Genomic DNA, 15372 nt, shown 5'->3' with positions numbered 1-15372 from the left:
TGGGATCTTTAGCACTAGTACCCCCTGGGAATGTGGCCAGAGCTGTCTTGGTAGAGCATGTGTGCTCGGTCACTCAGTTGTGTCTGACTCGTTGCAACTCCATGGACTGTAGTCTGCCAGGCTCCTCCTGTCCACTTCCCAGACAAGAATACCAGAGCGGGTTGCCATTTCCTCCTCCAGGGGATCTTCCTGGACCAGAGATCAAAATCGAGTTTCCAGGGTCTCTTCCATTGCACTTGGATTCTACCACCTGGGAAACCCAAGCTGCAAACCTGGGGCCTTCTGGTGACTCAGTGGTGAAAAATCCACCTGCCAGTACAGGGGACATGGGTTTAATCCCTGGTCCGAGATCCCACATGCTATGGGGCAACTAAGCCCATATGCCACAACTACTGAGCCCTCTCTTGGTAGAGTGTTGACCAAAAAGCAACTGGGGTAAGGTCAAAGAACAGGAAGAAAGGAATAAGAATCAATAAATATGATCAATCTTTCCACAGAACTTTGTTTCAAAGCAGAGTTGAGAAATGACATCACCAATACAGGCAGAAAAAAAAGAGAGCATTTTTTTTTTTTTTTTACATTTATATGCCTGTTTTTGTTAAATGGTGGAATTGACTGTATGTTTGTGTGCTGATGAGAATAATGTAACAAAGATCCAAAAATTTGAGGTTGTAGAAAACAGAGGGGAATGTCTAGGAAAATGTGCTGAAGAGGCAAGCAGAGTCTAGAAGCTGGTCACAAAGTGACAGGCTTCTGATATCACCTGTGGCATTAGCCCAGATGGTAAGTATGCAATATAGATGCTGGTAGATGGAAAACCGCTCTAGGTCTCAGCTTCCTCATCCGTACTTAACTGGGGCTTATAATGCTCATCTCACACAGACTTTCAGATGGTAAAGAGTCTGCCTGCAATGCAGGAGACCTGGGTTTGATACCTGGGTCAGGAAGATCCCCTGCAGGCAGATATGGCAACCCACTCCAGTATTCTTGCCTGGAAAATCCCATGGAAAGAGGAGAATGGAGGGCTACAGTCCTTAGGGTTGCAAAGAGTTGGAAAGGACTGAGCGACTTCACTTTCACTTTACAATGCTCATCTCACACAGACTCTGTAGAGGCTGAATGAGTGAATATAGGTGAGCCTCTGGTTCCCAGCTGTACTCAAAAAATGACAGCTGGGATGGTGGTCCAGTGGCTGACTCTGTGCTCCCAATGTAGGGGGCCAGGATTCGATCCCTGGTGGAAGAAGTAGATCCCACATGCCGCAACTAAAGACCCTGCATGCAGCAGGGAAGACTGAAGATCCCATGTGCTACAACTAAGACCTGGCATAGCCAAATAAATTAAAAAATATATTTTTTAAAATGACAACTCCTTGTCTCATTGTTCTTAAGACACAATTTCCAGCTCTGGAAATCTCTTTATTAAGAAGATGTACATCTGGGACTTCCCTGGTGGTTAAGAATCCATCTTCCAATGCAGGGAAAATGAGTTCAATCCCTAGTCAGAGAACTAAGGTTCCACTGCTGTGGGGCAAGCCCACACACCTCAACTACTGAGCTCGCCTGCTCTGGAGCTGGCAAGTAAAATTAATTAATTAGGTAAATAAGGTTGTACATTGATTAGATAAATTCAAGAAGCTAGTGAGGCTAGGTTTATCCAGAAATAATGTATCAGATTTTTTTTAGACATTTCACTCCACAAAACATCTCAGGACTCTGCATGAAATACCTCCAATGACAAGATTAAATCAAAGGCACTAACAAAATCTGTTAGAGCAGCATATTTCCAAATCTTTAGAATCCTGTCTGACAGGCAAATTCTAAACATAAAGACTAATTTAAATATTTCGCAGCTTTTATAACAAACTCATCTCACACGCTAGTAAAGTAATGCTCAAAATTCTCCAAGCCAGGCTTCAGCAATATGTGAACCGTGAACTTCCTGATGTTCAAGCTGGTTTTAGAAAAGGCAGAGGAACCAGACATCAAATTGCCAACATCGCTGGATCATGGAAAAAACAGGAGAGTTCCAGAAAAAACATCTATTTCTGCTATTGACTATGCCAAAGCCTTTGACTGTGTGGATCACAATAAACTGTGGAAAATTCTGAAAGAGATGGGAATACTAGACCACCTGACCCGCCTCTTGAGAAATTTGTATGCAGGTCAGGAAGCAACAGTTAGAACTGGACATGGAACAACAGACTGGTTCCAAATAGGAAAAGGAGTACGTCAAGGCTGTATATGGTCACCCTGTTTATTTAACTTATATGCAGAGTACATTATGAGAAACGCTGGACTGGAAGAAACACAAGCTGGAATCAAGATTGCCAGGAGAAATACCAATAACCTCAGATATGCAGATGACACCACCCTGATGGCAGAAAGTGAAGAGGAACTAAAAAGCCTCTTGATGAAAGTGAAAGAGGAGAGTGAAAAAGTTGGCTTAAAGCTCAACATTCAGAAAATGAAGATCATGGCATCTGGTCCCACCACTTCATGGGAAATAGATGGGGAAACAGTGGAAACAGTGTCAGACTTTATTTTTCTGGGCTCCAAGATCACTGCAGATGGTGACTGCAGCCATAAAATTAAAAGACGCTTACTCCTTGGAAGGAAAGTTATGACCAACCTAGAGAGCATATTCAAAAGCAGAGACATTACTTTACCAACAAAGATCTGTCTAGTCAAGGCTATGGTTTTTCCTGTGGTCATGTATGGATGTGAGTGTTGGACTGTGAAGAAGGCTGAGTGCCGAAGAATTGATGCTTTTGAATTGTGGTGTTGGAGAAGACTCTTGAGAGTCCCTTGGACTGCAAGGAGATCCAACCAGTCCATTCTGAAGGAGATCAGCCCTGGGTGTTCTTTGGAAGGAATGATGCTAAAGCTGAAACTCCAGTACTTTGGCCACCTCATGCGAAGAGTTGACTCATTGGAAAAGACTCTGATGCTGGGAGGGATTGGGGGCAGGAGGAGAAGGGGATGACAGAGGATGAGATGGCTGGATGGCATCACTGACTCGATGGGCATGAGTCTGAGTGAACTCCGGGAGTTGGTGATGGACAGGGAGGCCTGGTGTGCTGCGATTCATGGGGTTGCAAAGAGTCAGACACGACTGAGCGACTGAACTGAACTGAACTGAACTGATGGGACTGGATGCCACAGTCTTAGTTTTTTGAATGTTGAGCTTTAAGCCAACTTTTTCACTCTCCTCTTTCACTTTCATCAAGAGGCTCTTTAGTTCTTCTTCACTTTCTGCCATAAGGGTGGTGTCATCTGCGTATTTGAGGTTATTGATATTTCTCCTGGCAATCTTGATCCCAGCTTGTGCTTCCTCCAGCCCAGCGTTTCTCACGATGTACTCTGCATATAAGTTAAATAAGCAGGGTGACAATACACAGCCTTGACATACTCCTTTTCCTATTTGGAAATAGTCTGTTGTTCCACGTCCAGTTCTAACTGTTGCTTCCTGACCTGCAACAGGTTTCTCAAGAGGCAGGTCAGGTGGTCTGGTATTCCCATCTCTTTCAGAATTTTTCACAGTTTATTGTGATCCACACAGTATACTCCTATTTAATATTTACCAAGACAACATTCATATCTGAAGAGAACAGTGAAAAACAAATACTTGGTAACCTTTAGGACTAAGCAGCCTTTGATCGGGTGGACCCCAAAGTACTCTTACATAAGCCACAGCCAGAAGAATGCACACAGTTTCCCACCTTTGTCTGCTTAAATTATGATCCCCCACTTGAAGCAGATAGAGTGACTGAGGATAATTGAAAGCAAATAGAGTCACTGCAGAATCCTGGGACAGTGCACACTTTTTCCAATGGTGCTTCAGAATTCTAGAATGATTGCTAGAAACTCCCTCAAAGTTTTACAGGGATCCAGATTTTTGGTTATTCAGATCAGTTCAGTAGCTCAATCATGTTCGACTCTTTGCAACCCCATGGACTGCAGCACGACAGGCTTCCCAGATAATCACTAGCTCCTGGAGCTAACCCAAATTCATGCCCATTGAGTCGGTGATACCATCCAACCATCTCATCCTCTGTCATCCCCTTCTCCTCCTGCCTTTAATCTTTCCCAGCATCAGGGTGTTTTCAAATGAGTCAGCTCTTCACATCAGGTGGCCAAAGTATTGGAGTTTCAGCTTCAGCTGTTAGTCTTTCCAATGAATATGCAGGACTAATTTCCTTTAGGATGGACTGGTTGGATCTCCTTGCAGTCCAAGGGACTCTCAAGAGTCTTCTCCAACACCACAGTTCAAAAGCATCAATTCTTCGGCATTCAGCTTTCTTTATAGTCCAACTCTCACATCCATACATGACTACTGGAAAAAACGTAGCTTTGACTAGATGGACCTTTGTTGGCAAAGTAATGTCTCTGCTTTTTAATATACTGTCTAGGTTGGTCATAACTTTCCTTCCAAGGAGCAAGCGTCTTTTAATTTCATAGCTGCAGTCACTATCCGCAGTGATTTTGGAGCCCAAGAAAATCATTAAAGTCAGCCATTTATATCCCTTTATATTAAAAAAAAATTTTATTGCTTCACAATGTTGTATTAGTTTCTGCTGTACAGCAAAATGTACCAGCCATACGTATATGTAAGTGCTGTGTATGTCCTGCCCTAAAATTCACTGTGATGTGCTTAGTTGCTCAGTTGTGTCCGACTTGTGACCCCTGGACTGTAGCCCACCAGGCTCCTCTGTCCATGGGGATTCTCCAGGCAAGAATACTGCAGTGGGTTGCCACGCCATCCTCCAGGGGATCTTCCCAACCCAGGGATTGAACTCAGGTCTCCTGCATTGCCAGTGGATTCTTTACTGACTGAGCCATCAGGGAAGCCCCAGAATACTGCAGTGGGTAGCCTATCCCTTCTCCAGGGGACCTTCCTGACCCGGGGATCTTCCTGACCCAGGAATCAAACAGGGGTCCCCTGCATTCCAGGCAGATTCTCTACCAGTTGAGCTACCAGGAAAATCCACATATACATATATCCCCTCTTTACTGGATTTCCTTCCCATGTAGGTCACCACAGAGCACGGAATAGAGTTCCCTGTGCTTTACAGGGAGTAGGTTCTCACTAGTCAACAACTTTAAACCTAGTCGTGTATATTTATCAGTCTAAATCTCTCAATTCTTCCCACCACCCCCTTCCCCTCCTTGGTGTCCTTACATTTTTCTTTATGTCTTTATCTCCATTTCTGCTCTGCAAATAGATTCATCAGTAGTATTTTTCTGGATTCCATATACATGTGTTAATGCATGATACTTGTTTTTCTCTTCCTAACTTACTTCACTCTGTATGGCAGTCTCTAGGTCCATCCACTTTCCTACAAATAGAAAAGTCTCTTTCCTTTTATGGCTGAGTAGAAGGCAATGGCACCTCACTCCAGTACTCTTGCCTGGAAACTCCCATGGATGGAGGAGCCTGGTAGGCTGCAGTCCATGGGGTCACTAAGAGTCAGACATGACTGAGCGACTTCTCTTTCACTTTTCACTTTCATGTATTGGAGAAGGAAATGGCAACCCACTCCAGTGTTCTTGCCTGGAGAATCCCAGGGACGGGGGAGCCTGGTGGGCTGCCGTCTATGGGGTCGCACAGAGTCGGACACGACTGAAGCGACTTAGCAGCAGCAGCAGCAGCAACATTCTGTTGTATATATGTGCCATGTCTTCTTTATCCAGTCCTCTGCTACTTCCATGTCCTGGCTATTGTAAATAGTGCTGCAATGAATGTTAGGGTGTATATATCTTTTCAAATTATGTTTTTCTCAGGGTATATGCCCAGGAGTGGGATTGGTGGGTCATATGATAGTTCTGTTTTCAGTTTTTTTAAGGAATCTCCACACTGTTCTTCATAGTGGCTATACCAATTTACATTCCCACCCACAGTGTAAGAGGGTTCCCTTTTCCCCACACCCTCTCCAGCATTTACTGTTTGCAGATTTTTTGTTGATGGTCATTCTGACCGGTGTGAAATGAAAGTTCCATCTCATTTTTTTGTTTGAGCCCAATATGGTCACCTTCCTTCAGCAAAACAACTTAGAAACAACTTAGAAAAATCAAGCTCACAAAGAATCCTCAAAAGAATGAGCCAGTAACATTTGAGCTATGGTCACAACTTGTTACTGTTTAGTTGCTAGGTTGTATCTGACTCTTTTGCCATCCCATGGACTGTAGCCCTCGAGGCTCCTCTGTCCATGGCATTTCCCAGGCAAGAATACTGGAGTGGGTTGCTGTTTCCTTCTCTACGGGATCTTCCCAACCTAGCGATCGAACCTGTGTCTCCTGCTTGGCAGGCGGATTCTTTACCACTAAGCCACCTGGGAAGCCCATACAGTCACTAATAGAAGACAGTTTGAAGGGGGCGGGGGGGGGTAAGTACTTATCTATTCACATGCCACTTCTGGTATACATTGACAGAATGCAGATGGTATGAATAAATAGAACACCCAAATAAATAGAAGCTAAGGTGGCCCCGCAGCATCCCTGGCAGGTGTGGCATAGCCCAGCGGGTGGTCAGATGCCCTAGACCCTCATCACTCATCTCCCCAGCATTCTGGCAGTGCTGGAAGCTGATGGTTCTCAGTTGAGTCCGCTCCAGGATTGTTTCTGATGAAGGGACCAGTTTACCCACAAGTAACGAAACCTGCCTCTAATGACTGTTCAGTATTCATTGTTCCAGCCCTTACCTCCAGGAAGGACTCCCAGGAGAACCATCCCAGCTCCCTTTGGGATCAGCGGGGACCTTTTCTAAGGCTGCATGGCAGATTCATTTCTCCTTCTGCTCAAAACTGCTTCTTTTGCTTCCCCTCCTAAAGTGTTGATCCCAAGAGCACGCTGATAAACTTTCTGCTCTCACATCCTCTTCTTCTGAGTCTATTTCCAAGGATAACCTGTTGAACTTGTTTGAAGTCATGAAAGTATTTCTGAGTTTTCTGTTTTGAAGCAGAAAACTCGCTTTTTATCATTTGAAAGTGTGTGTTATAATAAGTGTGTGCTTATAATTTGGAAGTGTGTGTTAACAAACAGATTACAGAACAGTTCCCATGATATGACTGTAATTTTAAATATATATAAATACACACATTCATAATAATAAAGATCAAGGACATAGTCAGTGAACTAAAACTTCTTGAGGACCTCTTTTTGAGAGGGATGAAGTTTGGCATTACACCAAAAATATTAGAATGGTAGTTATCCCTGGGTGATGAAATTAGAAGTCATTTTTATTGTCTTCTTCTTCTTTTTCTTAATAGCATATTTCCCAAATTTTGTTTTGTAATTAAATACAAAGTTATACAAATTATATATCAACCTTACATAAATAAAGATTCATTTTATCAAGTATTTCAATAAACATTTACTGTAATTTTTATGTTACATGTAACCCCAAATCTTCTCTTTATTCTCTGTAAAGCCCAATACCTTCAAAAATAAAATGTGTAAATGCGACAGAAGTTGAAGAGCAAGTTTTAAATTTCAAAATCTGAGATATGTTGAGTTGTCATTAATTCTCCAATACTGAAATAAATGGCCTGGGTGCTTTCCGAATCATATGCATTTTAAAGCTAGAAAAGGGGACTTTCAGGTACTTCCTGATGACCTCATTACATGATGCGACATTCCTGATTACATGATAAAAGGAACATAAAATTTTCCCAGCATTAAGTCTTGAGAAAGACACCACGGGCATGAAGAAAGGCAAAGCCTGGACTTGAGAGTTTGGGACCACACCCTAGATGCCCTGATATTCTTTATCAATCAAATCTTTAATTTGTCATTCAAAAATTGTATCCTCTAGTTTTTCTTGGCCACATGTCTATTTAGAACATATTCTTAACTGAGAATATTTGGTCTTCAGTTCAGAGAGAAAATTCAATATATCCTCACTCTAAGACTAAAAGGACAAAATGTAGGCACAATTTTTAGATATATGTTATTAATAATTATCATATCAATAATATTATATTGTGATATTGTATAGTCCTTCCAGTACAGCATATATTATTATTGAGTTGGTCAGAACAAACTTTCTGGTCAACCCAATGTCAATATTATTCTATGTTATTATTAATTTAAAATATATTCTATTATTAATAATATAGAATATACTATTAAGTCTCCAAAATCCATTTGTTTTGGTTGTTTTTTGTGTGTGTGCATGACTCAAATAAGTGTATTTTATTTATGTCTTTCAGGCAAAAAATTTTTTTGATTGAATTCAAACAAGAGTACCTAATGGGTAATTGAAATATGGACATATTGCTACATAATCTTTTCCAGTAGTTTATAAGTTTCTGCCAAGCCAGAATAAAGGGCAAGAGGTAAAGATAAGGTGACACTTTCTAAAATTATGAGTCTGGCCATTATGGTGATTCCACGCCAAGGCACATCTGAACTGCTCTAACGTGTGGTAACTTCAGAGATGGAAGTGCAGATCTCTCCACAGAGATAAAGTGGAGATCCCTTTAACAGTGTTTCCAATTTTCTCTGGTCTTGGAACAAACAAGAGTGTAGCAAGGACTTTAGGGAAAACAAGAGTGTTCATAGTTTTCCTTGGGAGAAAAGCTTTGACAAACCTAGGTAGCATATTAAAAAGCAGAAACATCACTTTGCTGACAAAGGTCCTTATATTCAAAGCTATGGTTTTTCCAGTAGTCATGTGCAGAGGTAAAAGTTGGACCATGAAGAAGGCTGAGTGCCGAAGAATTGATGTTTTCGAATTATGGTGCTGGAGAAGATTCTCGAGAGTCCCTTTTACAAAGAGATCAAACCAGTCAATCCTAAAGGAAATCAACCCTGAATATTTATTGGAAGGACTGATGAAGCTGAAGCTCCAATAGTTTGGCCACCTGATGTGAAGAGCCGACTCATTGGAAAAGACTCTGATGCTGGAAAGATTGAAGGCAAAGGGAGACGGGGATCCCAGAGGATGAGATGGTTAGATAGCATCACCAATTCAATGGACATGGGTTTGAGCAAACTCAGGAAGATAGTGAAGGACAGGAAAGCCTGACATCTGCAGTCCATGGGGTCACAAAGGGTCAGGCGTGACTTAGCAGCTGAACAACAACAATAACAACTATTACTAGGAAGCGTGAATTGCATAGCTGTGAAGAATGCGAAGTCCTCATTCGCTCTCAACTCATTTTAGGTGTAAATAATTTAGGTGAAAATTCATGAGGAAAAGGGTCACTGAAATTCTCTGGGTCTGCATTCTCACAGCACCAAACCCTCACATTCTACTGCCCTGGTGCCCAAAGTTTCAAGGGCTGGCAGGGCATTTAAAGGGAACATGCCTGTGAGCTGAGATGAAAAAACCCAGAGAAGAAAAGATAGGATTTGTCTGCCCCTCCGCCCCCTAGTGGCCCAGGATAAAATGAGTCATTCATCATTTATCACCTACTCAAGAGTTTGCGAAGGCAATGGCAGCCCACTCCAGAACTCTTGCCTGGAAAATCCCATGGACGGAGGAGCCTGGTGGGCTGCAGTCCATGGGGTCGCTAAGAATCGGACCCGACTGAGCGACTTCACTTTCACTTTTCACTTTCATGCATTGGAGGAGGAAATGGCAACCCACTCCAGTGTTCTTGCCTGGAGAATCCCAGGGACGGGGGAGCCTGGTGGGCTGCCGTCTATGGGGTTGCACAGAGTTGGACACGACTGAAGTGACTTAGCAGCAGCAGCAGCAGAGTTTGCGAAAACTCTGGGAAATAGTGAAGAACAGGGAAGCCTAGCGTGCTGCAGTCGATGGGTTCGCACAGAGTTTTTTTTAGCAGAGTTATTTTTAGCAATAGTTCACAATCAAAGACATTGAGCCTGGGTCAATAAGAGGGTGGCTGGACATTAAAGTCAGATGGTCCAAGTCCTGAGCCCATATTTTTAGCTACCGTCCTTAAAGAGATAGGGCTTTCCTGGTAGCTCAGCTGGTAAAGAATCTGCCTGCAATTCAGGAGACCCCAGTTAGATTCCTGAGTCAGGAAGATCCGCTGGAGAAGAGACAGGCTACCCACTCCAGTATTCTTGGACTTCCCCTGATGGCCCAGTTGGTAAAGAGTCCGCCTGCAATGCAGGAGATTCTCATTTGATTCCTGGGTTGGGAAGATCCCCTGGAGAAGGGAAAGGTTACCCATTCCAGTATTCTGGGCTGGAGAATTCCATGGACTGTATAGTCCATGGGGTTGCAAACAGTCGGACACGACTGAGCGACTTTCACTCACTTAAGGAGATAACTGTGTGGTAGAAGCACAAATATGTAAATAGATCATTTCTATTTACCCCTCTATCCATGGAGACATTCAGTGAGCATTTATTAAGCACCTACACTATATGCACACAGGATGCTAGCCTCCAAGGATACAAAATCCAAGGTAAGGTCAGGGCCCCAGAGTGCAGGGAACATGAGTTCGATCCCTGGACCGGGAACTAAGATTCCACATGCAATGAGGCAAGTAAGTACATGTGCCACAGCTACTTAAGCCCGTGAGCCTAGAGCCACGCTTCACAGCAAGAGAAGCCACTGCAGTGAGAAGGCCGCACACAGCAACTAGGAGAGCAGCCCCTACTCCCCGCAATTGCAGGAAGCCTGTGCAGCAATGAAGACCAGCACAGTCAAAAATCAACAAAATACTAAAAAGTATCTAGAATCATGACAGAACTGGGTGAAGAAATGAATTTTGAAGTCAGACATACAGGTTTGAAGGCCAGCTCTGCCCCTGATTGCTTATAAGTCATTAAACTTCTCAGAGCTTTGGTTTCCTCATCTGTAAAATGGGGATAGTAATCTACTTCATGGATCATGGTAAATGGTATGTTAACTTCATGTGTCAGCTTAGCAGGTCACCTAACAGAAGCAGAAGATATTAAGGAGAAGTGGCAAGAATACACAGAAGAATTATACAAAAAAGATGTTCATGACCCAGCTAACCACAATGCTGTGATCACTCACCGAGAGCCAGACATCCTTGAGTAGGAAGTCGAGTGGGCCTCAGGGAGCATCACTACAGGCAAAGCTAGTGCAGGTGATGGAATTCCAGCTGAGCTAGTTCAAATCCTAAAGGATAATGCTGTGAAAGTGCTGCAATCAATATGCCAGCAAATTTGGAAAACTCAGCAGTGCCCACAGGACTGGAAAAGGTCAGTTTTCATTCCAATCCCAAAGAAAAGCAATGTCAAAGAATGCCCAAGCTGCTGCACAATTGCACTCATCTCACACGCTAGCAAAGTAATGCTCTAAATTCTCCAAGCCAGGTTTTAACAGTATGTGAACTGTGAACTTCCAGATGTTCAAGCTGGATTTAGAAAAGGCATAGGAACCAGAGATCAAACTGTCAACATACATTGGATCAGAAAAAAGCAAGAGAATTCCAGAAAAACATCTACTTCATTGACTATGCCAAATCCTTTAGCTGAGTGGATTATAACAAACTGTGGGAAATTCTGAAAGAGATGGGAATACCAGACCACCTTACCTGCCTCCTGAGAAATCTGTATGCAGGTCAAGAAGCAACAGTTAGAACCAGACATGGAACAACGGATTGATTCCAAATTGGGAAAGGAATGCATCAAGGCTGTATATTATCACCCTGCTTATTTAACTTATGTGTAGAGTACATCATGAGAAATGCCTGGCTGGATGAAGGACAAACCGGAATTAAGTTTTCTGGAAGAATTATCGATAACCTCAGATACTCAGATGACACCACCCTGATGGCAGCAAGTAAAGAGGAACTAAAGAGCCTCTTGATGAAGGTGAAAGAGGAGAGTGAAAAAGCTACCTTAAAACTCAGCATTCAAAAAACAAAGATCATTACATCCAGTCGCATCACTTCATGGCAAATAGATGGGGAAACAATGGAAACAGTGACAAACTTTATTTTCTTGGGCTCCAAAATTACTGCAGATGGTGACTGCAGCCATGAAATTAAAACACGCTTACTCCTTGGAAAAAAAGATATGACAAACTGAGACAGCATATTAAAAAGCAGAGACATTACTTTAGCAACAAAGTTTTGTATAGTCAAAGCTATGGTTTTTCCAGTGGTCATGTATGGATGTGAGAATTGGATTATAAAGAAAGCTGAGTACCAAAGAATTGATGCTTTTGAACTGTGGTGTTGGAGAAGACTCTTGAGAGTTCCTTGGGCTGCAAGGAGATCAAACCAGTCAATCCTATAGGAAATCAAACCTGAATATTCATTGGAAAGACTGATGCTGAAGTTGAAGTGCCAATACTTTGGCCACCTGATGTGAAGAACTGACTCATTGGAAAAGACTCTGATGCTGGGAAAGATTGAAGGCAGGAGGAGAAGGGGACGACTGAGGATGAGATGGTTGGATGGCATCACCGACTCGATGGACATGAGTTTGAGCAAGTTCCGGGAGTTGGTGATGGACAGGGAAGCCTGGCGTGCTGCAGTCCATGGGGTCGCAAGGAGTTGGACACAACTAAGTGGCTGAACTGAACTGAGCAGGTCACTTTGTCCAGCCTTTTGGTCAAACATTATCTTGATGTCTCTGAGAGGCTGTTTTTTTTTTTTTTCTTTCAGATGAGATTAACATTGAAATCTGTGGGCTTTAAGTAAAGAAGATTACCCTTTATAATGTGGGTGAGCCTCATCTGAAAAGTTGAAAGCCTGAGGAGTAGAACAAAGACTGGCCTCTGCTGAACAAGAGGGGATTCTGCCAGCAGGTGACCTTCAGACTAGAACTACACCATTATCTCTTCTGGGTCTCAGCTTGATGCCCTCCCTGCAGATTTTGGACTTGCTAGCCTTCATAATCACACAAACCAACCTTCTAAAGTCCATCTCTATCTATCTATCCTCTATCTATCTATTACCTGTCTATCCATCTATTACCTGTTAGTGATCTATTTATCATCTATCATTTATCTACTCATCTATCTAATCATCTATCATTATCCATTTATCTAATCTATCATCTATCCATCTCCTATCTAGCTATCCATCAATTTAATCATCTCCCATGTGGCTCAGATGGTAAATAATCTGTCTGCAATGCAGGAGACCCAGGTTTGATCCCTGAGTTGGGAAAATCCCCTGGAGAAGGGAATGGCAATCCATTCCAGAATTCTTGCCTAGGAAATCCCATAGACAGAGGAACCTTCCAGGCTACAGTCCATGGGGTCACAAAGAGTCGGACACAACTGAGCGACTAACAACCTCCTCCTCTATCTATCTATCTACTCATGGTTCTGTTTCTCAACACAACTCCAGCTAATACAAATGGTATGATTCATGAAGGCCCCTGCCATATACCAAGGGCTCAATGGGTATTAGGTTTATCCCTGCATCCCCAGAGACACTCAGGCTCTTCATTGCACCATAGGAAGATGGTGGCCCAAAAAGGTGCTAGGATTTGTCCACTACCTCAAAGTTCTGAGATCAACCAGGTAATCCACTTCAAGTTTCACAATTTAAGGCATGGAACATCTCCATGACTGGAGTGACCATTTCATTTTCTACAAAGACTCACCCTGAAGGGACTTCAGAGTTTATCTGATCCACAAATGTATAAGGTGTTGATCTGAGAGCCAACATGGGTTGGTTTTTTGTTTTTCTGACACAAGGTTTTTTGTTTGTTTGTTTTGTTTTTTTAGTTATTAGTTTAAGATTCGGAAAGTGTCACATGAGCCTGGACTGCTGGTTTCTCTTGAGGAATTGGAAGTTCAGAGGACTTTAAGCAGGCCTGCTCTCTTGCCTGGCAACGTTGGGGCTGCAGCCGAGAGGTCACCACCAGCATAGACAGGATACAGGTCCTGAGGGCATTTTACTAATTTATGTTCCCCGTCGACATCTGCAGACGTTTCTGTGACTCCATATGTCTTCCAGCTCCTTCAATTAGAAAAGCAAAAACAGAGACCAGAAAGGTCTGGTGTACTTGCAGAAGGTCATGGAGCTGGGATTTTTCAGAACTGGGTCTAAAACCCAGTTCTTGCTTCCCAAACCCCTTAAAATATGCTGTATGCCAAATGAGCACAAATACTTTTATTGACAAATTAGGTGATTCCAAAGCTTTTCCTGTAAGACAATCATTTCAGTTATCAGATCAAGTTTAGTGTTAAAATGAATGATGTTCTTTAAAATGGAGTAGATTATGACTTGTCTTACTCATCTCTGTGAGTATAAGCACAATGTGGGGTCAGATCACACCTAACTCTTCCATTATTGTGGGCAAATTTGTCACCTTTTCATAACAGTTGTAGAAATCACAAAGTGCAATGGTGAAAAGTAAATGAAATATTTCATGTAAACTGCGGAGTACGGGGTCTGGATTATAGCAAGCATTCAACATGTGTTGTAGAATTAGGACCTCAGAGAAATTAAAATATGACAAAATAGCAATGTAGCTAAACAATTATTGCATCTGCAAATATGTATAAGTTCACAGTGATCAACTCAAACTTAACACGTCATTCATCTTCTCTGTTTATATATTCATTCTTTGTAGTCATTTGGTCTAACCTGCAAAACAGGATACATGTCAAAACAAACTATTGATCTGAGTTAAAGATTGATTTGTGGTTATTTTCATCCTTAGAATACATTTCAATAATAGCGCACGGTCAGTACATTGTGTTCGAACAAGACTTGAGTTAATTTCTTGCGCCTGGGTAGCTGATTTACCAGTAAGACGCGACTAGGGTCAGCTTGTTGCTGGTTTGTATTGATTTTAAGATCTGCTTTATTTCATCCTTTATGATATAATTTTGGTTTTTAATATGCTATACTTGTTTCAACCCGTAAGGACTAGGCTCATGGAATTAAAGTGATGGAAAAGCGTTGTCCATCTCTCAAACTTTAGAGGTGGAGATGGTAGAGGAAACGCACAGGTAAACAGCATGCATGCTAAGTCGCTTCGGTGCGTCTGACTCTTTGCCATCCCACAGACTGTAGCCCACCAGGCTCCTCTGTCCATGGGATTTTCCAGGCAAGAAGACTGGAGTGGGTTGCCATTTCCTCCTCCAGGGGATCTTCCTGACCCAGGGATCAAATCCATGCGTCTTACATCTCCTGCACTGGCATGCAGGTTCTTCGCCACTAGCGCTATCAAGGAAGGCCAGTCCATTATTATAAACCATGTCCTGGAGGTAGGGAGGAAGGCTGAAGGGTTGTAGTGGTTTGACTGGTAGATGTGCTGTGCTTGGTCATTGTTGTGTTCGACTCTGTGACCCCAAGGACTGTAGCCTGCCTGGTTCCTCTGCCCATGGGATTCTCCAGGCAAGAATACTGGAGAGGGTTGCCATGCCTTCCTCCAGGGAATCTTCCTGACCCAGGAATAGAATCTGGGTCTCCTGCTTGCAGGCAGATTCTTCACCAGCTGAGCTACAAGGGAAGCC

Source organism: Bubalus kerabau, chromosome 7, assembly GCF_029407905.1.
Source record: "Bubalus kerabau isolate K-KA32 ecotype Philippines breed swamp buffalo chromosome 7, PCC_UOA_SB_1v2, whole genome shotgun sequence".
Lineage (NCBI taxonomy): Eukaryota > Metazoa > Chordata > Mammalia > Artiodactyla > Bovidae > Bubalus > Bubalus kerabau.
Note: the sequence above shows the minus strand (reverse complement) of the source record.